Source organism: Eleutherodactylus coqui, chromosome 7, assembly GCF_035609145.1.
Source record: "Eleutherodactylus coqui strain aEleCoq1 chromosome 7, aEleCoq1.hap1, whole genome shotgun sequence".
NCBI lineage: Eukaryota > Metazoa > Chordata > Amphibia > Anura > Eleutherodactylidae > Eleutherodactylus > Eleutherodactylus coqui.
This window is the reverse complement of record NC_089843.1, coordinates 138,207,482-138,234,557: the sequence shown is the minus strand read 5'-3', so window position 1 is coordinate 138,234,557 and position 27,076 is coordinate 138,207,482.

Here is a 27,076-nt window from a genome sequence, read left to right as displayed (position 1 = left end):
GTTTTTGGAAAGGCTCACTGCCCATATACACTAAATATGTCTTCTGTCCCTGCCTCACCACTACTGGCCCTGGACAATGTAAAATTACTGCAGGACGCAATGCTCTGCACGGCCGATATACAAAAAAAAAAAAAAGTGCAACACTGCAAAAAGCAGCCTCCACACTACTGCACACGGTTAGATGTGGCCCTAAGAAGGACCGTTGGGGTTCTTGAAGCCTAAAATAACTCCTAACGCTCTCCCTATAGCAGCTCCGGCACCAGCAGCACTGTCCCTGATCTCTGTCAGAACGCATCTGTGGCGAGCCGCGGGAGGGGCCGATTTATATACTCGGGTGACACCTGATCTCGCCAGCCACTCACTGCAGGGGGGTGGTATAGGGCTTGAACGTCGCAGGGGGAAGTTGTAATGTCTTCCCTGTCTTTCTATTGACCAGAAAAGCGCGCTAACGTCTCAGAGATGAAAGTGAAAGTAACTCGAACATCGCGTGGTACTCGTCTCGAGTAACGAGCATCTCGAACACGCTAATACTCGAACGAGTATCAAGCTCGGACGAGTACGTTCGCTCATCTCTAATTATAACCATAAAGGAGGAGAAAAAAGTGCCACCCATCAATACCAATAAAAAAGCCTTTTAATTCAAAGAATTAAAAATTTTGCATAATGGGTATAGACATGTCCAATGTTGTTGCAGTAGGCTAATTTGAAAGCAAATAGACTTATAGAAACAGAATAGGCCATACTGTATATAGAAAATGTATATATAATTGTATATATATATATATATATATAATTGTTTTGTGGCAGGTCTTGTTTTTATTCCCAGTGTATATCTCATTGCATCAGATCAAATTAAATATTAAAGACAATAGAATATAACTCTAAATACACTGTCAGCATTTTTGCTTAACATCCCTGAACTTGTCACGTAAAATGGCAAAGTTTGATATTCCTCTTAATAATTGTGCACAACACTTGTTTAATAAATCTTCATTACTGACATTTAAATATATAATTACAATTGTTCAGCATTTTTCTAATTAGGGCCTAATTACTAATCCCAATAGTAAGAAAGTGTTTAATAAATACTTAAGCTATTTGCTTAGTAAGTCATTTACAGTGTTATGTATATCAAAGTAGCAAACACATTTAAAAAGAAAACAATTAAAACCCACAAGAACCAAAATAACCAAAAACCTTTTAAAACCCTTTTTAAAAATTGTTGAAAGAATCAACATATTAGTCATAGCAAACTAGTGTACATCTAGGCCTTTGAAGGAAACCTGCCACAAAGCCAAAACCAGCATGCAATGTGGGCAGGCTCCTGCATTAAAGTCTGCAGTCCTAAGTTCTCACTCACAACCTGAAGATTGCAAATCTCCAAGTGGTTCAGGTAGCCGGCTCAAGGTTGACTCAGTCTTTCATCCTTTCCGAGGTTGGTAAAATGAGTACTCAGCTTGGTGGGGGTTAATAAATAAATTATCTGGAAGCACTGCAGAATAAGTTTTTTTTAAATATACAAATAACTACACACACACACATATATATATATATATATATATATATATATATATATATATATATATATATGTAGTTATATACAAGCACACAAAACTATGTGTCTCCTATATTGTTCACATTTTCCTATAAATTTAAACAAAAAAAAATATATATATATATATATATATATATTTATTTTTTTTTGTTTAAATTTATAGGAAAATGTGAACAATATAGGAGACACATAGTTTTGTGTGCTTGAGTTTGATTAGTGTGAATCTATTGTCCAAGTGCAACTAGAACTCTGGTATCTATTCCAAAAACAGCAGCCTTGTCCATAGCAAATTTTCGAGTTTCACAGAAAATTTGTTAAACTTGGTTGAATATGCAAACATAAAAGTTCTGATTGCCCATGCACATCTCATGAAAATGCGAGACCTTGAACCTTCCTCTTTTTAGTGATGTGCGGATTGTGTATCTGTCTTTTGTAGTTTGTAACTAAATCCGCAAATATGCTCCTTTTTTTTTAATAACCCTGTATATGTTTTTGCTAATTAAAACCAGATAGAGAAACATTTTCCATTTTTTCAATTTGTTTTTATTTTCTGATTATAAATTTTTCTATTTTGTTGTCTATACATGACTATATTTCCTGAGCTACATTTAACGGCATTTAGAGATGCATTACTGCATCTTCATGGGCAAATCACACAATGGACAGGAGCTGATGAATTGACTTGCATGGGAGACTGTTCTAGGCATGTCCTGCGACCTGTGCAGAGGTCATTTTGCAGTTGGGGGATAAGTCACAGCTTATCACCGATTGTGAATTCTATATTATCTACATATAGGCACTTTTCTTTCAATGTAATCTTGCGTGTGATGTTATACTCCTTTTTACATGGGACGATAGTTGTCTAAACAACTGTGCGAACACTGACATCACCACTAAGGTCGTTGGCACTCGTGCAGAACATTTAAACAGACAGATTAACCCTGGATCACGGGATTTTCACTGGCTTTTTTCTTAGCGCTTTACCTTGTACGTGAAGCGCTGAGCGGGGAGTACTTACGCATAATGAGAAGCCAGCAATTCAGCGACAGTTTTTATGCTGACTGAAAGTCAGCGAGAATGACAAGTGAATGAATAGTGAGTGATTGTTTTGCATTTATACTGTGTGATTATTGCTCAAATTTGTTTGTTTGAACAATTTTTTGGGGATAATCATTACGTGTAAATGGACCATTAGTGAGATGACTACTGCATATGTTTCTCTACAAGTCAAGAAATGACAGACTACTGTTAGGCTCTGTGGTCAGTAAATGCAAGACTTTAGGATTTGAAAGAAAAAACATAGATTGTGACCAAAAATTTCACAAACTCACCAAAAAAGTAAAAAGTTTTATACAAAAGTTTGCTTTATAGAATAAGTCATTTTTTGATGACACATTTCCTTTAAATATAGACCCATAGCACCCAAAGAGTCTGGGGATTGAATTTATGGCTGTTAGGTAAAGAGCCACCTATAACCATAGTGATTGTTCACTGGAGTATACTTTCTTCCCAATGGTTTCCCTATTAAAGAATCAAAACCCAGATCTACTAATTGGGCCTGATTTGATCCTCTTTAACCCTTACAGTCCTAGAATGAAGCTCCCACTGGTATACATATTTTGTCAGTTAAAGTGCACGGAGATGGTTGAGATGGCTGAGTGATTTCCACTTCCTAGAGTTTACTCCTCTTCTTGCAGACTCTAAGGATGTTGATTGCTCTTCTTTAAGGCCTTGTGTATTATTTACCCTCTAATAGAAGCTCAACTTATTACCTCTTTAATCCCACTGAATTTCTCTACTTTATCACCTTTTAAATATTAATAAGTACCTCCCAACTGCAAGACCACAGCTTAAGGCCTCGGTCAGACGGGCGTTTTTTCTTCACGCGATTTGCGCATGCGCATGCGATCTGCGCATAAATAGAACCATTGCTTCACAATGGCATCGGACACATGGCCGCTTTTTATGCGGATGTCCGATAAATTATAGAACACGAGGAATCGCAGATCGCGCCTATCTGCAATCTGCGATTCCTTGTGTTCTATTATGTGCCCTCAATGGGGCCGGCAGCAGCAGCGCCGACCCCATTGAGAACATATACTACAAAGATCATTCTCCTCTGCCACAGCTGTAATAGCTGTGGCAGAGAAGAACGATGTTCGCCCATTGAATTCAATGGGCTGCCGGCGAGCGAGGGATGAATTTTCGGGAAGGGCTTAAAAATATAAGCCCTTCCCTGAAAATCATCCAAAAATGTGTAAAAATAAAAAATATATATAGTCACCTTGTCCCTGCAGCCGGAGTTCAGGCGCGGCGGGCCGGCAGTTCTCCTGAGCTACTCTGTGTAGTATTCAGCAGGCGGGGATTTAAAATCCCCACCTGCTGAATGGGCTGCCTCTGATTGGTCACAGCCCTCACCAATCAGAGGCAGCTCTCACTCACCCATTCATGAATTCAGGAATGGGTGAGTGAGTGCTGCCTCTGATTGGCTCAGCGCAGGGACCAATCAGGGGCAGCTCTCAGCTGTCATTCAATTCTATCTATCTGTCTATTTTATATTGTATCCTATTGCTTATCATATCTCCTAAATAATAGTGCCTGATATCATTTTTGTGAATGTTAAAATTTAAGGGCTCATGCAGATTAGCGTAGTTGTCAGCACTACTAGCAGGGAGAAAAGCTTACTGCTAACAGCACTGTGAAGATCGCGTGAATGGGCTGCTTCAAGCTCCCTGAAGCAGCCTGTTCATATGTTCCGAGTTGTGGGCTGCGTGCTTTCAAGACTCCCATAGGAGCATATGGAAAGCATGCAGCATAGATTGGACATGTCCTATCTTTCCCGCATCTCGGAACCGACATGCGAGTTTGCGCTCGCATGTCCTATCTTTGTTAGGTGCGCAGAGTTTCGTGCACCTAACAACCTCCATGTGAACGCTTCTATAGGAACCTATTGGTTCCTATTAGAAGCGTGTTCTGTGCGCTGCTAGCAGTGCAGAAAACTACGTTCATCTGAACAAATCCTAAATGTCTTACAATAAACTGTTTATGGATAAAAATATTATGTTAAAACTTTCCATCTAAAGTGCCACGTAATAGCTCACTTCAAAAATTTAGAAGAGTGCATCTATTTAATCATTTAAATGGTTTATATCTTTCTTGAAATGGAATCATTCTAAAGTAACCATTACATATAAACCATTCACATTTTCAACACAATTTGAGTGATTCATTTCATTAGCCTAATGGGGAATAATCCATATAAAGGAACAGATGTAAGAGCTTTTCCAGACCAGTGAAGATGACAAAAGCATTGCGTGAAAATGTGTGAAGTCCATATAATAAAAATGCAACAAAAATATATCTACTGACACCAGGCTCTAGAGAGAATAACAAATGCTATTGTTTGCCATAAGATGTAGTATAACAGTATACTTGTATATTTTATTTGTTGTCTAGCCAATAAACAGGTCATCTACTGTATATAGTCCACAGAAATTCAAGACTAATGCACATCTCTGTTTTGCAGAATTACAGGCCTTATTTGTGCAACTGAATATAGCTTTTCAACAAATCACATACTGTATGTTTCTCCCAAACTTCACTTTAGTTCATAATTTTCAACTAATGAAAAGGGAAACCTCTTTAGCTCGAGTATGCACTAAAATGAAATTCATTTCTCAAACTACTGATTACATGTATTCATTTTTGTTTAGAGATCAATACTTTTGGCATTTCATATTGTTTATTACAGAAAATGGGCATGGTAGTGTGGAGAAATTAACCCACAGTTATACTCATTCATGGCGTGCTTTAAGGTTTGCTTATTAAATCATTGATCAAATCTTAAGGTGAACATGGGTTAATTTTTTGGGGACATATATAACAAATATTTGATTATTTGGATGTATTTTCAGATATATTTATTAATAATAGCAATAGCTAGAATAGGAATTTGCATTGAGAGCACTGGTCCTTTTACAAATAATGCAGGAGAAATCATTGAAGATGATGGAGGGAAGGCAAATCTATTAAATAGTTTCTTTTCAAGCTTATTCACAAACGAAAAGGAAATGCCACGCGATATGCAGGGGAATAAAATTGACCCCGCACAAAATATCTCATACCTAATGCAGGAGGAGGTGCGGAACTGGTTAAAGAAGATTAAAATTGATAAATCACCAGGCCCAGATGGAATACACCCAAGGGTACTAAAGGAATTAAGTGATGTAATAGCTAGGCCGCTGTATCTAATATTTGTGGATACTATCAAGACCGGGGTTGTACCATTGGATTGGCGCATTGCCAACGTGGTTCCAATTTACAAAGAGGGGACCAAAAGTAAGCCCGGTAACTACAGGCCGGTAAGTCTCACTTCATTAACGGGAAAAATATTCGAGGGGTTTCTGAGAGACGCCATCGAAGAATACCTCAAGGCGAACAATGGAATAACTCCTCACCAGCATGGGTTCATGAAGGGTCGATCATGTCAGACCAATCTGATCAGCTTCTACGATGAAGTAAGCTCTAGGCTGGACCTGGGAGAGTCTATTGATCTTGTATATCTGGACTTCTCTAAAGCATTTGACACTGTGCCGGATAATGGGCTAATATATAAAATGAGACAGCTCGGATTGGGTGAAAACGTGTGTATCTGGGTAAAGAATTGGCTCAAAGATAGAAAGCAGAGAGTGGTAATAAATGGTTCATACTCTGATTGGGCCACCGTCGCTAGCGGGGTGCCACAGGGTTCAATATTGGACCTCATTCTGTACAATATATTTATCAACGACCTGATAGAGGGGCTGCACAGCAAAATATCAATATTTGCAGATGACACAAAATTATACAATATAATCAATGCAACAGAGGGCAAGGTACGGCTGCAAACGGGCCTAGATAAGCTCGGGGCTTGGGCAGAAAAATGGCAAATGAAGTTCAATGTTGAAAAATGTAAGGTTATGCACATGGGCAGGAGAAACGGATGTCACCAATATACACTAAATGGGGTACTGCTAGGGAAAAGTGATATGGAAAAAGACCTTGGGGTACTAGTGTATTGTAGACTAAACTGGAGTATCCAATGCCAGTCAGCTGCTGCAAAAGCTAATAAAGTCTTGGGGTGCATTAAAAGAGGTATAGGGGTGAGGGACAAGAACATTATCCCCCCACTATATAAGGCACTTGTCAGGCCTCACATGGAATACTGCGCACAGTTCTGGTCACCAGTGCTCAGGAAAGATGTTACAATGATGGAGGGGGTTCAAAGAAGGGCAACTAAACTAATACATGGAATGAAGGGACTGGAATACCCAGAGAGGCTATCCAAATTAGAATTATTTACTCTAGAAAAAAGATGGCTATGGAGTAATCAAATAACTATGTATAAATACATGAGGGAACAATACAAGGATCTCTCCCATGATCTGTTTATACCTAGGACTGCGACGCTAATGAGAGGGCATCCTCTACGTCTAGAGGAAAGCACGTTTTATCACCAACACAGAAAATGATTCTTTACTGTAAGAGCAGTTAGACTGTAGAACTCTCTGCCTGAGGATGTGGTGATGGCAAAATCTATAGAAGAGTTTAAAAGGGGACTTGATGTATTTCTAGAGCGGAAGGATATTACAGGATATAAATCTTAGGTTAATTGTTATTCTGGGTATACAGGCAGGTAGGAACTATTAGGGGTTGATCCAGGGATTAGTCTGATCTAAACCTAACAAAGACCCCTCACTAGTGCAATCAGGCAAACCAATTTCTTTGCTAAACTGTGATTATAAATTCCTGACAAAATTACTAGCTAATCAATGGAAGCCTGCCATGCGTAACCAGCACTAAAACGCAGCATGCTGCGATTTATTCTCAGCGAGTGGAAAATCACAATCGATTTCTGCTTGTGGAGATGAAATGGTGTTTTTCCATTAAATACTATGGGCAAAATACTATGTTTTTGCTGCAGAGTCAGGAAGCGGATGGTCGCCGTGGCTCGTGTGCAGGAAATCTCCAGGCTCTCGGCTACGCTTGGTAACTGGGAGCAGGGAAATTTTAAATTACCGAGGCAATCTGCAGCTTTTGCACATGCGTCCGCCGTTTTGGCCACGGGCATGTGCAAAGAAGCCTGGTAAGGGCCGCGTACAAATCTGGGGGCCTTAGGTACATAATTTCATCCTCCCTCATGGATATGATCCATGAGGGGAGATGAAGTTTTAACTGTTTAAACTTTTTTTTTTTACATTTTTTTCTACTTTACATGATCACTATGACGAGAGTTGAAATTTTAACTTCTTTTTACTTCTACATGATCATCATTATTCATTGGATAACAGTGATCATGTAAACGGGAACAGCATACAGCGGTCCTTGGCATGCATGCACAGATGATGGCGGAGGCTCCGTTCCAGAGCAGGACATTACCGGGGATCGTGAAGGACCTGGGTGAGAAGTTACAATGCCCCTCATGTTTGTGATACATGAGGGGAGCTGAAACTCTATCTTTTTTTTTAACTTTTTATTTTCTTAATTGGGATCGGCGCCGGGGGGGTGGGGGGTTGCTCACTGCAGACCAGGAGTACAGCTCCAGGTTGTCGGCTACCTCCGGGCACTGACTGCATGGAGCTGTCACATCCAGAGCCTGCAGGGCTTTAATCCAAAGAGGACGCATGTTTTTACATCCTCTAGGATTAAAGCCCACTTAGGCAGAATGTAAAAAGGCAATGGGGCCGTCACTAAGGGGTTAAGAGACCTTAAGTTTCCCCCGCCCTGCCTCCCTTCTTTTCTCTTCTCCCTCTTTTCCCCTTTTTCTTCTTTCCCCAATTTTTCTTAAGCAGGTTACAACAAACTACAACTGATTATTTAGCTTTAACCTTGACAAAGTCTGATAAAACATTCATACTACCACTATACTGGAAATAACTCTGCCTAAATATTTGAACTAATGTATACTTAATATCACATGAGCTGTAAGCAAATTTTACCTTGTCTGTGTCGAAAAATTTAATAAAAACATGTTGCATTAAAAATAAAGAAAAGAAATGTAGTGTGTACATGGCAGCAGTCAAGCAGGATGGCATCACATAAGCACAAAATGATATCTAGAAATAATCAGAGTAAAAATTAAACCAGAAAGAGCCTTATGCTACTCTTTCCTTGATGAGCTCTATAATATATATATTGCAAACCCCAGAATAATAGTGGAATAAATATAGAGAGGTGTTTTCCAAAGGTGCCTATTGCGAAACATAAATATTACACTAAAATGACATCTGCTAAAAAAATGAAATTTTTATCCTGTACCACCTCACTGTTCATTAATTGCAGCTAACCACTTTTGTTGTTAGATTACTTGCTCTAACGCTAGATAGATTCCAGGAGAAGTGTAGTATTTAAAATGGGGTCACTTACTAGTCTTCTGGTAACCCCAAGTCTCTGTCAACATGACAAATTGTATACAAATGGTCACAACATTTCAAGTTCATAAAATTAAAGTTAGCTGTTTAATGCAGGTACATCCATAAATAATGTGATAATTGGGCAGAAAATACTGTGTGGGGAATGATGGTACTAATTTTTCCTTTCGGTTTGTAAATATGACACATCAAAATAATTCAATCCAAAATTAGTCAGAAAGAGTAAGAAAAAGAAGATGATACATAATATGTTTATTTGATATACTTTTGAAAACTTTCTTTAAAAAATATAAAAAGTGTCATTATATAACTATGTACAGCAGGTATTCTGTAGTTAATGTGTAATAAGAAGTTACAGTTAATTACCTTTAATTAGTATAAATTACCAGTTAATCTGCTAAAAAATGACCAATCTACACCAAGTTTGCCACATAGGCAAATTAGGCACTTCAGAAGGTTTTAGACTAGGTTTTAGCTCTCTAAGACCTACTGTTCTTGACATATTTGCAAAAAGTGGAAATACAAATATTAAAGGAGTTGTCTAGTTACTTGACGATCTCACTTCCGTTGGACCCCTGTATTAAAATAATAAAGTGAACTATACTTACCCATTGATGGCCCTCAGGATCCAGTGCTGCAGTGCTGCTGTGCTCCAATGATTGTTGTGACAGAAAATGTCACAGGAAATCAAACAACTGCTGCAGCCAATGGAAGGCCAACATTTGGCACAAGCATTCTTTAGGTCCTAAATAGGAAAAGTAAAGGGGTCACAACTTGAATATTTAATGCTAATTACAAAAGTATTAGCACCCCTATGCAATGTAACGTACCGGCGTTGTACAAGCACAAAATTTGGCACGAGCATTCTTTATGTCCTAAATGGGAAAAGTAAAGGGGTCACAACTGGATTATTCAATGCTAATCCTGCACTAAGCAGGGGGTGGGACCAGATAACCCTGGAGGTCCTTTCTAACTGTACCATTCTATGATTCTAATTGCAAAAGTAAGTTCACCCCTATGTAATGTGACTTCCAGGTGTCGTACAGGTGTGAAATTTGGCACAAGCATTCCTTAGGTCCTAAATAGGAAAAGTAAAAGGTCTCAACTCGATTATTCAATGCTAATTGCAAAAGTAAGTGCACAACTATGTAATGCAACTTCCTGGTGTCTTACTAGCGTGAAATTTGACGCAAGCATTCTTTAGGTCCTAAGTAAGGAGAGTGGAAGTCTGAGGAGAATCTAATGCTCCTCTATGTGTCTACAATTTTATTCCTTGGTTTCTCTGGCGTAACCACAACTTCATAAAATTTTCTGTGCCAACAACACGTAAACAACTATATCAAATTAACTTGGGCAAAGCCGGATATATCAGCTAGAGTATATGGCGACTGAGTCTTCCCTGAAGTATATATCTTGTATTTGGCTTCTTTTTCTGTGAGTTGCCTTTGTACATTTTTTTCTCACCTTCTGTGATTTTATGTAGTTAATTGTGAGATAGCATAGGTACTGGCAGATGCATGGTGGCCTTGCTGCGGCCCGTCAGCTTATGTCTTTTGGCCAAAATACTAACAAATACCTGCATTAATCAGTGTGTGGGGTTTTTTGCATGCGGTTTGCTATAAATGGTGGAGGAGCCCATGATGACATGCTAGTGTGGCACACTCTGTTAATACAGGGCAATCACTGCTTTGGCAATAAGGGTTGTACTCCTATATGGTGTGGCACACTTATCTATGGCTGTCATTCTTGGTAGAAGCTCATATTGTGCAGATTACGTTTGTCGGCAGTCACCCCTCCCCCACCTTGACTTGAGTTGAGTGGCTGCTCATTAGCTTGCACAAGAACACTTTTGCTCCTTTATATTGCAATCTGGTTTGCCACATGCTATTAGGGTATATAGTGATTGAGGCTTCCCTGCAATCATCCGGAACATGGATGCTATGTTTTGTTTCAGTAGCTAGTGGCTTGAAAAAGACCCAATAGGGTCGAAATGTTGCCTATTTTAAAAACAATGAAACAATAAAGATGTTCCTTTGAATTGAGAACTGAGTTTTGCACCTTTCATGCTGACACTTCTTCTATGTTTCTAAAGGCTTCCCTGCAATATATATCTTGGGTCTGGCTTCTTTTTCTGTGAGTTTACATATTTTTGACATATTGAAAAACATGAAATCATACACAGTATATTTCCTTTCATGGCTCAAGTCGTGTGATATTAACAGTCTTTATATATATAAATATATATATTATTAGATTATTTATTTTATTCATTAAAATAAAGGATAAAATAGCATCACTGGTGCTGCTTCATGATAGTGTTTAATAGGAAAGCTAGTATCCTAAAACTAAGCGACTCTGACTAAAAACAGCTTCTTGGAAAAAATTCAATCAGAATCAGACAAGAAACAGCTGGGGTTACAATACATAATTAATGTACTCAGAATTTGTACAATTTCAATACATTTCATTCTTTATTAAACTTTAACTTAGATATAGAATCTATTTCACTGCCAGGTAAGACTTCTAGTTTGCATTTTAGTTGAGGCAAATATAATAGATGTCTAAGAAAATATGAAATATAGAGAAAAATGTTAATGTCATTGGAGGAAGCTGAATATCATGAAGAAACAAAACTATATTGACTTTAAAGTCAGAGCTACATGGCAATTTTGACCATGACAGGTGTTGCAGGGCATCACACTGCCATTGAGCTCAATGGAGTACAGGTTGCTGGTTGCCATGACTGTGACATTGCAGGGGAAAAGATCTAACCAGGTTGGATATTTGCCACCTCGATGTTGCAGTTTTGGCAACCTATGGCTCATACTGAGACTCTGTTGAGTTCAATGGCAGTATGATTTCACTGTGGTATACAGTGGTTTTGTTCCCGCAACAACTATTACAAACAAAATCACCAATTGCCTTAGGGCTAATGCCCACGCTGGATTTCTGCCACTTTTTACAAGGCGGAAATCTGCGGCATTGCCCCGCAGCTATTAGGTTCTATTGAACCTAATAGCTCAATGTTCACGCTGCGGAATTCCGCAGCGTGAAAGAAAACGTGGCACATCCTATTTGCCACGGAAATACGCATGGCTGGCTTCTATTGTCATCAATGAAAGCCGGCTGTCACGCTATACTTCCGCTGTAGCACAGTGGAAGTATCACATGAATACGCATCCCCGCCCACCGCCGGACACGTCATCTGACACTGCCAGTGCGTCATCAAACACTGCCGGCACTTTATGCGCTGTACTGCACATGCGCGCCGGACCCCCATGCGGGAAGCATACAGTGGATCCAGAGTGGTAAGTATGGGTGTTTTTGGGGGGGGCGCCGTAACGGACTCAGCTGCAATATTCCACTGGCAGAGTCCGTCACGGCTGTGGGCATGAGGCCTTAGCCTTACAGTTGTATTCAGTTTATTTCTAGGTGTAAACATTAGGCACAGCGTTTGTTGAAAGTAAAACCATATGGAATGATGCTGATGGTAACAGTATGTTCACAGGTGTTTTAAAACCCACAGTATTTATAGTTGTAGCACAGTGAATGAGATTTAGATAAATCTCATTCACATCCTGTAGAAAAAAAATTGCATGGGGGTCAGATTTGTTGCAATACAAAGACTGAAATCTGCAACACAGATTCACTTCATATGACATTACCAAAGTTATGATGATGCACTTCAGCAAAACTGAAATTTTGTTAAACGTAAGAAATCAATTTATCATAAAACACAAAGTTGCGTTTAATAGACTTCTGTTGATTAAATCTATTGTACAGGCAAAATGTGGTAAATAGCTAATGATAGCTAAAATTAGAGATATAACATTTGAAAAAGTATGTAGAAATTGTCCCTAAGATAACATATTTATTATTTGTTTTATGTACTCTCTAATACATTTTTTTTAGGTTTTTCCACTTTTGCACCATGAAAAACCCTTTTCTGGAATGCTTTTTTTTCTATATTGCTGCATTCCAAGTTTCATAAAGTTTTTAATTTGCCATTGATGGAGCTCTGTGAGGGCTTTTTTTTGCGTTATGAGCTATAGTTTTTAGTGGTACCATTTTGGGGTACATATGGCTTTCCTGATCGCTTTTATTGTGTCTTTTGGGAGGCCAAATGAACAAAATAAGCATTTTGTCTCTATTTTTAAGTTTTTTTTTTTGTTTTTTTTTAAAGAAAAAAAAAAGTTTTACCGCATTTGCCATGCAGGATAAATAGTGTGTTCAATTTATTGTACCTGTTATTATGGATACGATGATACTATATATGTGGAATTTTTTATTTTAAATTATTTTTGTATACAAAGAGGGGAAAGTGCTCCAAAAAGTTTTTTTCTTGTTATTTTTTTACATGTCTTTTTTATACTATTTGTATTTTTTTTAACATTTTTTATGTCCCTGTAGGTGACATGAACCATAACAGCTATGATCGCTATGCTAATACATTACAGGACTTCTGTAATCCAATGCTTTATTGCTTACAATAGCGATCATTGGCAGTGGGAAGTCAGAACACCAGTTTTTGCAGAGGGCTGATAACCCTTTGTATGCTGCAATTTACATAGATCGTGGCACATAGTGGGTTAATAGCAGGGATAGCTGTTCTTTTGTATCCACTCTGTTGCAGTGTGAGGCTGGCTATCGGTAACAGCCGTCTCCCCTGCAAAATGGTGCAGGATCAGCTTCTGATCCCATGCCGTCCACAGGATGTAAGTTTATGTCCTGTTGTGTTAAGTACCCTTCAGCCAGGACATAATTGTATGTCCTTTAGCTTTAACCCTTTCCAATCCACTGTCTGACCTCTAAAGACATTATGATTTAAGGCTGTACAGCTCTGATGTTGGAAGACATCCATTGTGGTTCTCTTACTGTATATTGCCAGCCTCTCTGCTGTCGGAGCCTATCCAACGTGTCACCTCATGTAGTACTGGCTTTAGGCAGTATAAAGCGCCATCGTATAACAGCAGAAAAAGAGTAAGTCCCCTAGGAAAACCAGGATACAAATTGGATTGGAAAGGGTTAAGTAGTTCAACGACCCTAATTTAATAATTAAATTTAATCTGGCAGAAAGAAGAGTTTGGGTAACATGTGTCAAGGTGTGTATGAAGTTTTTAGTGAAGGTAAATGCCGAGAACTATGAAGAAACATTGGAAGAGCTACTTTCATACGAGACATTAGGGGTTGCATGATGTCTCAAAATTCAAGCCCTCCACAAACACGGGAAATACAAAAAATAATTTTAAAAAATGTACTGTGCATGATTGCCTGCAAGCCCGCATGGTCATCTGTAATACAGTTTAATGACATATGCAGGGTCACTGGCTGGGTTAACAGCCGAAATCCATTGCGGACCTCCGACCCGATCGTGTGAGACCGGCCACAGGAATAGTTTTAAAAACTTCAAATAATTACAAAATAACTAAAAAGAAAATAAGCATGTGACTTACATTGATACTTTGAGCTCTGAAGTAATGACATATGTTGTTATAAACCATTTCTGGATAGCTATTTAAAGCATGAAAAGGATCACAATTCAGCTCTGCAATTGTTTTCCAAGAAATGTACCAAGTGTATTTTATCCATACTGTACCCAAAAGAATGATCAAAAATAAGGTGATAGACTTATGCCTCGAGGGCATAGTTTTTCTTTTAGCACTCACTGTGTGTTTGCTATACAATAGGAGACTCATAATTGCTATGTAGTAAAGTACATCTGCCTTCAGAGCAGTGACTACCCTTAAGGCAGAAACCATCATGCTTCTATTAGTTGCTGACTGACCTTAGTACAGAGACTTGCTATTTTTGTGTGACTGTGTTTATATTAGCTCTGAGAATTATAGGAAATAATAACTTTAACAAAGGTGTGTAAGACCAAAATAGCTGCCTAAAAGTTTTAGCTCCCAAAGTAAAATGAACGGATACCACAAACTATTGACAAAATCTCTGTTGCTACAAGAAAATGTGCACAGGGTTTTAGTTTTTAACATATACTATTGGCTTATTTTTGTATTTATTAGATTGGCTGTCTATGATAATAAATAATAACATGTTTATTTTTAAGCTATTTCTTTTTACCAGGATTAGGGCTACTTTGTTTGTTAATTTGGTTTTGAATTTAATTTATTTTGAACAAATTCCAATGAACGTGACAACATCCAAGTAAGAGTATATTTGTGAATAGATAGATAGATAGATAGATAGATAGATAGATAGATAGATAGATAGATAGATAGATAGATAGATAGTGTGAAGGAGCCCTAAGGAATACAGTCCTCTAACTTGTGGTTGCATGTAAGTAGCATTTTACATGACAATACAAGATAAAAGTAAAGAAAACGATAGATAGATAGATAGATAGATAGATAGATAGATAGATAGATAGATAGATAGATAGATAGGAGATAGATAGATAGATAGATAGATAGATAGATAGGAGATAGATAGATAGATAGATAGGAGATAGATAGATAGATAGATAGATAGATAGATAGATAGATAGATAGATAGATAGATAGATAGATACAAATAGTTCTTTAATACAATATAAGCTAGGGCTACATGGCATTGCCTGTGAGTAGCAGTAAAATTAAAGTGACTTTGTTATCAAAACTTTCATATTAGTTTTTTTTTTCATTTCCATATACTTTAAAGGGGTTGTCCCGCGAAACAAAGTTGGGGTAAGCACTTCTGTATGGCCATATTAATGCACTTTGTAATGCACATCGTGCATTAATTATGAGCCATACAGAAGTTATTCACTTACCTGTTCCGTTGCTAGCGTCCCCGTCTCCATGGTGCCGTCTAATTTTCAGCGTCTAATCGCCCGATTAGAAGCGCTTGCGCAGTCCGGTCTTCTCCCTTCTGAATGGGGCCGCTCGTGCCAGAGAGCTGCTCCTCGTAGCTCCGCCCCGTCACGCGTGCCGATTCCAGCCAATCAGGAGGCTGGAATCGGCAATGGACCGCACAGAAGACCTGCGGTCCACCGAGGGTGAAGATCCCGGCGGCCATCTTCGCAAGGTAAGTAAGAAGTCACCGGAGCGCGGGGATTCGGGTAAGTACTATCCGTTTTTTTTAAAAACCCCTGCATCTAGTTTGTCTCGCGCCGAACGGGGGAGCTATTGAAAAAAAAAAAAAAACGTTTCGGCGCGGGACAACCCCTTTAAGCCATAAACTTTTTTCTTGCTATCAGGGCTGTTTCTTTTTTGCAAAATAAGTGGTACTTTAACCCTCTAATGACTTCCATATAGCCTTTTTATGATGGTAGTTAGGGGTACTCCTTTTGATGCACCATTTTTATACAGCAGTAATACTTAAGAAGTTAGTAGCAGTATGCACACTGCTGTCCATATGCCTGATGCTGTTTATAACAGCCTAAATATTGGGTAGCAATCAGAGACCAATAAAATTGGTCTCTGAACATTAAAAAATGTTGGATTCACAATCAATGCTGATCATGGAATCCAGGTGGATTAGCGCCAATTTCCTCACTCCATCATTTTTTCCCATGGAATTGTGGTATGGTAGTGCTTGCTATGACAGCCGAATGCTAAATAATGTTAACCGACCTCATCCTGAGATCTCTATCTTGGTGTGTGGCATCACCATAACTTCCAGACAGCATGCCCGCTGCCTTAAGGTTATTTTTGCCTGTGATCTCTCCTTTACCTCCTTCATCCAATCTCTGGCCTGAACATGTCAGCTGCACCTTAAAAACATCACAAGAATACACCCTTTTCTCACCACGGACTCACAAAAAACGCTCACTGTTGCCCTCATCCACTCTCGGCTCAATTATTGCAACTCACTGCTGATCGGCCTCCCCACGCGCCAGACTTTGCCCTCTCCCATCCATCCTGAATGCAACAGCCAAGCTCATTTTCCTGTCCAGCCACTAGGTGGACTCCTCTGGCGTGTGCCAGTCACTGCACTGCACCGTCAAATATAGAATTCAATTTAAACTCACTACCTCCATCCATAAAGCTCTCCATTGCACCGTGCCGCCCTACATTGCCTCCCTGATCTCATTCCACCACCCAGCCCGGGCCCCCCGCTTCACTAACAAAATCAGACTGAGTGCCACTTTAGGGCTCAGTCACACAGGCATTTTGAGGCACAAATTTTTGAATGCATAACTGATGCGTTCAAAAATTTGTGTGACCTAAGCGGGCGTCACAGCAGAAAAAACGCTGCTAGCAGTGTTTATCAGCTCAAAAGGGCTGAGTCACATGGGTGTTTTGCCACTGTGACAGCTGCAGCAGGGGATTCCTGGGATGTGAAACCCCTGGATGCTGTCACATCCAGGGGTTTCACCTGTGGTCAATGGGGCTGGCGGCAGCAGCGCTGACCCCATTGAGAATATATACTGAAGTTCGCTCTCCTCTGCCACAGCTGTCACTGCTGTGGCAGAGGAGAGCGATGTTCTCCAATTAAATTCAATGAAGCCAGCAATGCAGCAATGGGTTGCCGGCAAGCGCTGCAGTGATTTTCGGGGAAGGGCTTAAAATATAAGCCCTTCCCTGAAAATCAATGCAATAATGTGTAAAAAATTTTTAAAAAAATCTATACTCACCTCTCTGCAGCTGCCAGGGCTCAGCCATGTCCAGCCGGCTCTTGTGCTGCGCTGCTCTGAGAAGTATTAAGCAGGTGGGGATTTAAAATCCCCGCCTGCTGAATGGGCTGCCTCTGATTGGCTGAGCACTGTGACCAATCAGAGGCAGCTCTCAGCTATTGACAGCCCTCACCCATTCATGAATCATTTTTTTAGGACTTTTTTTACGCTACAATTCACTCTGCGCTATGAATGATATGTTAATGTTTTGCTTCAGATCATTACCATTATGGTAATGCAACTATGTAGTGTCAAAGCACATTTAGACACAATGATTATATTCAAAATTTGCTCAAAAGCCATTTTTTTAGCTATATTCGTTGCGTGCAAATGTGCCCATCTTTCAGTTTTCTGCTGAAGGATGGATTTCAAAACAGCTGAAAAGCAGGACCGCACACTGTGCTCTGCCCGGGGACTGATGATAACAGCTAATTGCATTGTCTCAGCTGTTCTCAGCTGTCAGCCCTGCCATCAGAACAAAGAGAATTTATTCAGAGAACAGCGGGTGGTCCTTTAAATAAATTCTGCTCCCAGCGGGCGGCTTGCACACTACTAATTGGTACTAATAGGCATTAGTACCAGTTAGTAGATTTTTCAAAATGATCGTGCAAAAGCCATCTTTTGAGTGATCTTGAGTGTATCTAAGTGGGTCTTTAGGTTGGATTCACATAAGCTTATTTGCGCAAAACATTCAATGGGTTCATTAAAGCGTGCATATTTTTTCCTGCACATTTCGGTCATGCAAAAAAACGCAGAATGCTCTCATTTTCTGCAAATTTGCCCACCAAAGGTCCACATTAAAATTAATGGAGATGCACAAATGAGTGCAGAATATGCTAGGGGATGAGTGAAACACTGTAATTGTGCTGAAAAAAGAGCACATATGGAACTCAGAGGCCTTATTAGCCATTTAATCAGTGCATCTCTGTTTGCTGTGCACAAATGAACATGCCTCATGGTCGAAAGAGTACAGTGAAATACGCCAATGCATTCGCAAAAAAAGATAGTTTAGTCTGCAGATATCCTGCGCTCAAGTGCATGGAAATATGCAAATGCTTGTAAGAAGGGAGACTTAAAGTAATATCTGTACTAAAATCTGCAAAATAGTGTGAGTTAGGCCTCCCTCACACATGAACACGGCAAAGTGCCACATTGAATTATGTTGCTTTGCCACACTTTACCTTCGTTTTCCGCCACAGCGATGCTGCGGCCAACACTGGATATTAGCAAAACTCATCATTGATGAGGTGCGCTAAACGCCCAAAAATAAAACAGACTCTGCTCGAAAATCGCGGCTGTCTGAGGAGCTCCATTGAACACAGTGAGAGCCTCTGACAGCATTTAGCGCAGCACTGAAAGCGCAGCGCTGAAAGCTGGAAAAAAAAATTCTGTGTAAGGGAGGCCTTACTTACTCATATTTAACTAATTACTTATTTTACTAATGCTGTTTACCAAACATCTAAATAATTTTATGAATTAAGAGAAAAATATGTTCAATGTGCATTTTGACTTTGCTGGTCGCTTATTAATGTAGAATACGCAGATTCATGTAAAGTGAGTGTTTTGCCATTGCTGGTTATTTATTAATATAAATATATTAATTCATATAAAATGTGTGTTTTGCATTTATGATCATTTGTTTATATAGAAAATATAGATTTATGTAAAAATGATTTACAGCTGTGAAAAATAACAAATTACTACAATGCATTCGTAAGATGACCGTTTCTGCTGTTCTTAGAATATTTGGCTAATGGACTGCAGTGTCTAGGACGATCCAATCATCTTTTTTAAGACTTAACTTTCAATGCTAGTAGAAGTAAAATCCTATAATCCCCTTTTTTTCATTAGATTTATGACCACTATAAAAAATTACAAACAGAGAGGTCTGAAACAGTATTCAGAAGCAGTAAAAAAAAATGTATAAAAGTTGTACAGAAGCATAATATGACATTTATTAATCTAAAGGGCCATATTATACGTTTTCATGCCTTTAAATTCATACAGAGGCATATAGATGTTATTTTTGTATTCATTTGTTTTCATACATGATGATGACGATATACAGAGTACCTATAGTTTTAGAATATGGATACATTACAGTTCAGACTGTAATGTAATATACAGTGCACAATGTCTAAAAAATAGAATACATTTTATAGGAAGAGCACAAAGCACAATGATGTATTTTACATCACCCTGTAATTATAGTATAGGGTTATTCCAAAGGATCTTCCCAATTTCAAACCTTCATAACTCCCATTTAATGACCCTCAGATACATAAATTTGATATAAATTGAAACAGAAATTCAAAGATTTTTATTTAGCAAAACTGTCCAACAGTTAGACTGTCCTTGTCGTCCATAGCAACCAATTACAGTACAGCTCTTAGTTCTCAAGCTACTGAGGTAAAATGAAAACTGTGCTGTGATTGGTAATGCCAACAAGGACAGTCTCACTGTCAGACAGTTTTGCTAGATGTATCTGAGTGACATTGAACGTGAGTTATGAGTGTTTCAAAAGGGGAAAATCATTCCTTGCTTAGTTTGGTGTATGATATGTAAGATGTGTGCAGACTAGAGATAAGCGAGCATGCTCGGATAAGGCAGTTACTCGAGCGAGCATCGCTAATATCAAGTAACTGCATTCTCGTCCGAGCAGGCTCGGGGGAGGGGGGGAGTGAGAGAGCCTGCTCAGACGAGAATGCAGTTACTCGAAAAGAGTGATGCTCGCTCGAGTAACTGCCTTATCCGAATGTGCTCGCTCATCTCTAGTGTAGACTAAAGGAATATTTAAGAACAGTTCATTAATACCTGAATTTGTGTTGTTAAACTTTTGTTAATCAATTGAAGAGAATACATGAGTACAGATGTGCCTCCCCCACTTACCTTTCTAAAAAGTTCACAAAACTTTGAATATATTCAAGAGAATAGGACAATGTCCAAACCTCTTCACACAGCAGATCGTCAGAGTATACTGAGAGTCAGACCCCCACAGATCTGATAACAATGTCCTATCCTAAGGACCTGCCATTAATATTCTAATCCTGGAAAACCCCAAAAGCAATGACATATTTGTACATTTATGATAAAGGTCTATGCCCAGCATGAGCCATTTTTGTTTTATCTCTGGTTGAGAATCAGCCATCCTTGCAATAATGGAAAGACCATATGAAGAGAATTATGCAGGCATCTTTCTGAAAACAGATTTCCATAAGCCATGGGCAGTTTCTTAGAAGAAACTTGTTATGTGGCAATATGTGAAACAAACTGCTTAACAGTTGTATTGCTTTCCAAATGAAATGAATATAATCTATTTGAATAGTTTTCTTAGAATCAGTAACTTATCTCACTAATTTATGTAACATTAATAGCATAGGCATTTCACTATCAGTCTCTAGACACATCTCAACATGAATATTAATACATTTGAAGAGCTTGATTAATAACACTAGGGGAGGCAAATGAATTTGCCATTCAAAACTTACGCAAATTTGATTGAACCAGCTATTCCATTTAACTACAGGAGAACAATGTAAAATTCAGAACCTTGTCATTATTATTACAAATATACATTTAATCTTCTTCATGAAGCTTTAAGTGAAAGTAACAGGCAATTTGTTTAAATGAAACTTGAAAAGATACAATACACAATTACGTCTAATGTATCGTGCAACAATATCAATGGAGTATGTTGCAAAAATTGCCTAAAAATGTTTACATTATTCTTTACTGAAAATAATACAATTTACATCCTTACAATGGTGTACTTATTTAACATTCTGTCACATACAAAAGAAAGCGATATACTGTATAATAAGACATGCAACTACAGCATACTGTATATCTGTCATAGGACACTACCACAGTTCTCCCTGCTCACTTGTTGCTGGGGCTGTGCTCAGGCAGCGTTATTTTCCATGCATCCTCCTCTGCAACTCTGGTGTCCGCCTATAGGGTTCATGCACACCCCTGCCACTTTCTTGAAGGGCCAGTATGTCTTCCTCTATTTTGACCCCTCCAATCACCAGCCACTCTGAGCTATATTAGAAATCCATCCATCAAGAAGCCATTGCCTCCTATAGCCATTGTGACAAACCTCAGTTTGTATATTCCAGTTCTGAGCTTTGCCTGTGTTCCTGACAATTTTGATGTATGTGCTCCCTGACTCTGAAACTGCATTTTGGTCCAATAGTAATATAAACAGCCCCATTAACAAGCACAAGAGATCTAAGCTGTACCATGAAAGAACTCCTAGACCTGCATTCTCGCATCAATGCGATACCAAGCAAAAACGATATGGAAGCCTACATGGAGATTATGTATCCGGAAGAAGTTTCATTGCTTCGATCTGAAGTACAGACAATAGAACACTGAGTGCTAGATGCAGAAAGTGAGATTCAAAAAACCTTTGACAGAATAGACACCATCCAAACAACATTAGACACCCATTCAGTACAACTACCTATGGCATATGACAGACGACATCGAGAACCAAAGTCGGTGCAATAATCTGCAGGTTAGAGGTCTCCCAGAGACAATTCAGCCTAAGGACTTATCACATATTCTTCATACCATCTTCAATAGTGTCCTAGCAGTTCCACTGGATACACCCCTAGAGCTGGATGGAGTGCATAAGGCCCTGGGCCCCAAACCAATAGACACTAACCACCCCAGGGACGTGATCTGCAGGGTCCAACATTATCTGTAAAAAGAAGCAATCTCCAGGAGACTGAAAAACGGAGCAACAATAGCATACAAAGGCAATCCTATTCAAATCCTGACAGATCTATCCCACCTCACTCTGCAGAAATGCCGTACTCTACATCTGCTACTTGAGTCCCTAAAAGCACATAACCTGAACCACACCTGGGGCTTTCCTTTCCGCCTGCAGGTGCATCACAATGGCTGAACTCACATCCTCCAAACTCCAGCGGACCTCCCCGGATCCCTGGAGGCTCTCGGTCTGCCCCACCTGTCTATTCCAGAATGGCTAAGCCTTCCATCGGCTTCACTGGGGGAATATCTACCCCCACATCCAAGACAAGTCTGCACTCTCAGGGCTAGGGGATCTCCTGAAGATACAAATACATTTCCTGTCTGAAGACAGAAGGCCATCATCCTGACCCTTGTTGATCCCAGTTATGGGATTCTGGACTCTGAGTTCTTATCCTACAATCATTTTAATCCACTCCTCACCTGGGAGTGTAGCTGTTTACCAACGCTCAAGGTTAAGTGGAGTTACCTCTGATGATTCATGGTGGTGGGTTCTGGAAGGGGGGAGCACCCTTCGTAGATAGCCTGTACTCCATTTTCAGAACCACGTATACTGCTTTGAGTAGCGGATGCTGATTTTTCTTTTCCATTGCTCCACCCAATCTTGGAGGCCCAGTTGGCCTATATTTCTGCAGGTTTTTACAGTAATTTCTTGTGATCTATTACACTTTTTTTTCTTCTCCCCCTTTTTTTCTCTCAATTCTCTCCATCTACTTCTCATCTCTCCTGCCTACCCAGCCTTCCCTCGCTTTCCCCCTTTTCTTCTCTGGAGTGCACCACCTGGGGGGAGTGACAGTTGTGGTCAGTACAGCTCTAGATAATGGCTCCATTGAATTTACGCTCCTTAGATGTAAGGGGTTTGAATGACTCAGTGTGCTGTGAAGAAATCAAACGAACAATATCTGACTTCTTATTACACCACACATCGGACCCTACACCCCCTCCAACACAATGGGAGCCCTAAAATGCATGATAAGGGGGTCTTAAACACGGGACATGTTTGAAAAGGGAAAACTCCCAGAAAATCATAAGATTAATTGACAAAATGAATACCCTGGAAGCCTGTACCCATACCCATACCTTAACAGTGTGGTGTACAGCTTCAAAACAAATTTACATACCTGATCTAGCCCCTTGGTATAAGCTGTACATGTATAACTATATACAGGGGATACCCAGGTTATACCATTATGCTCCATATTCCTATATATAGAGAGATGCATAACGTATACCAACTGTACATATATCATTACATACAGGAGAGGGTCACATTTTACTAGCATGCTGCATATCAGTATATGTAGGATGTATAACTTATGCCAGCAGCTGTACATATATAATTATATACAGGAGATACACAAGTTATACCAGCATGGTTCATAGATTTTAATGTGTTTTTTAATTGTGTGTAAAGTTTGCAATCACATACAGGAGATAACCACATTATACCAGCATAGCCTATGGGAGATGTAAACTTATACCAGCTGTACATGTTAACCTATACACAGAAGATATATAGGTTATACCAGCATGCTCCATATCACTATTGTGGCAAGGCAGTGCACAGAATGGCCTGCAAAAGGCTGTAAACAGACCTTCTGTGTACTGGAAGGTTTGCTGATCAGCAGGGACAGCTGTACGAGTGTGTTTAGAGGATATACAACCTCCAGACACATGGAGTTCCCTGCTGAAAGCTGGAGAGAGAGGCTGCAGTCACAGTGTCAGGAACTAAGAGCCTGAGGTCTGGCATGGACCAGAATGGGCCCATCATGTGTCTGAAAGGGAAGGATGACCCCTAGACATCCCAGGTTGAGGATAGTGATGGAGACCCTGCAGGTCGAAAACCCTGTAATGGTATTACATTCCAGTACATGTTTGCTGTTTGCGAAATAAAACCGGTGGAAGACAGAATTTGATGTAATCCTGTGATCCTGAGCCTTTATGCATGTGGTGCCAGAGATTTTGGGTGCAAAGGATAGCAAACCCAGAGAGTGAATAACCCCCAGATTGCCACAATTGGTGGAGGATACGCTGGCAGAGAATGGTGCACAAGGTGCTGTAGAGTGGAAGTTGCATTACAAAGGGCAGGAGCCCAAAAGTGCAGTTGCCACAAGTGACAAAGTTATAGTGCAGCAGAGGATGGCTGCAAAACCAAGTCGGGAGACTTTCTTAATCATATTGGTGTCGCAAGTATGGAGCCATGTTGGGGTTGTTTACAAATGGACTATGGCATGCATGGTGATCCAAAGGCAAAGTGATCAGTCAAACCCTACTAAAGTGGAGGTGGAGTCGCACAGTCTACTGGTCTAAATGGTGACCTAAGAGTTCATCAGTCTGTCCAGAGAAGCTGCAGTGCCACAGACAGAGTCCAAGGAATGGGGTGATCATTCCAGGACCTACTGAATGGGTGCAGTACCAACTTAAAAGAACTGATATTGCAAATGTTTTGCAAGTCGGTGTAGTAAAAACTGCACAGTGCGCACTGTCAACAAGGAGAAACATATCTGGAATGTGCACTGACACAAATGTAATTAAAATGTTGCATTATATATTTTCCTTGCAGGATGACGCAGTGAAAACTGAACATTGTGCATTGATGTCTAATGAAAACATGTCTGAAAACTGTATTGCTAAAAATGTGTTGCTCAAAAAGTTTTCTATTGATGCAAGCCTCATGTGGGAAGGATTGTGAAATGTTTGGTTCTGTCTATTATATGTCTAGATTTTGCAGAAATATTACCCAATCTACACAAGTGAAGTCAAAGTCTGAACAGACTATTCAGCCACTGCCCATGAGAGAGTTAGCTTAAATGTACCTCTAGTGATAGAAAGTGGAAATAATGAAAATAATGCATGTAGTACTAAAAGTGAAGGCAAACTAGGGAGAGGTGTTGTCAGTATAGTTTTCTGTGAAACTTAGGTAGTTGCTAGTGCATGTAGTACTGTAAGGGAAGGGAAACTAGAGAGAGGTATTGCCAGTGTAGTTTCCTGTGAAACTTAAGTAGTTGCTAGTAGCAACCAAATGTCTACTGGGACTACAGATAGTAAAAGTACAAAGAATAAGAAAAAGAAAAAGATAACTGCTTCTAGTAAGACAGAAATGTAGTCAAAGCAGACCCTGAAGTCCAAAATGAGAAAGAAAGTGAACAGTTGCGCAGAGCTGATAGGGAACTTGTCACAATGCATGCTGCCATGGATGCTTTTGTGAGGCAAGGGTTACTGATAAAAGAAGAAACAGGAAGACTCAAAAGTGGAAGAGAGGTTGCTTTCAAAGAAGCAGCTCAGTTGAAAATAGAAAGTGTGATTGACTTAAAGGAGAATGAGTGCCTTTAGATGATTAGCTAAAGCTGAAGCTTATCACAGGCTGTTGCTTGAAGAGCAAACCACTCAGTGTGAACAAGACTTGGAAGAATTGAATAGTGAGAAAATAAATATGGGATATATCTTTCAAAAGCCCCCAAAGATATACAAGACGTCAGAAATGTAGCCAAAGATGAAGCTGATTGCAGAGTGCACAGTGTGAACAGAGCTTTAAGAAAATGCAAATAAGAGACCAAAAGTTAGAGATGATGCAAGTCAGAAGCAGAGTCTAACTATTTGCACAATCAAATTGCAGAGTTGGAAATGCAGTTATCTATGAAAAATGGTGATTTGGAGTCTCAGATAAGTGAACTCAAAGAAAACCTGGAAATGAAGAAAACTGCTTGTAGCCAGGCGGAAAAGAAAACAAAGGTCATTGAAGATATACTGCTCTTCAAGGAAGCCTAGGAAGCACTCCATGAGCAAGTAGTGACCCTGCTACAGATAACCTTGGATGAAGCTAAAGTATATGAAGCTCAAATCCAGGAGTTTAAGCAGAAACACACTCAAGTTGTGGAGGAACTAACCAAACAGCTAGAGCAAACTAAAAAGGTGAAAGAAACCTTGTAAAAGTCTAAACAGGCTTTGGAAATTGAGTGTACTGGGCTGACCCATGAGGTGAAGGTGGTATTGAAAGGCAAGTGTAATTCTGAATGCAAGAGAAACACGGTAGAGATGGAGCTTCAAGAACTACAAGCAAAAATCACTGAAGCTTACAGAGTACAATCAAAGTTGTCTGAGAAGGCAAGTAAACTGAAAGTGGAAATGGAATTGCAGATCCAAGAGTCTCAGAAATTGTTGCAAAAAGAAATTAGTCAGAAGCATGATCTTAGTGCACACCTGAAGAAAATAGAAGATGAGAGTAATGTGTTCCTCAAGCAGTTAGAGGAAAATGCCAGAACAAATAGAAAACTGTCAAAGCAGATTTCACATATTGCGGTGGAGCTTGGTCACCAATGTCATATTGTGTCCCAACTGGAGAAGAAACAGAAGATAGATGAACATGTCTGCGATATATGTCATTGAACATGAGCGTGCTGATGAAAGGGCTCCTAAGAAAGAGATTGAAGTGCTAATCTTAACACACACCCTGAAAGTGGTGTCAAAGGAAAAGGCTGTGTTTCAAAGGTTCACCAAGACGTTATTTGTGAAGATGAAACACTAGGCATCGAATAGTCATGTTGCTGAAAGGAAGGTTCAGAGACTAGAGAGGTCTAGGAACCAGTTCAGGCAGTAAGTATAAGAAATAATGACCCAGTTGGAGAATCTTAAAATTGAGATGCAGGCAGTAAAGCATGCCAAATTATGCTTGGTGACCTAGGCACTACAGGTGAATAGTTTGTGAAAATGGGAAAAGTCCTG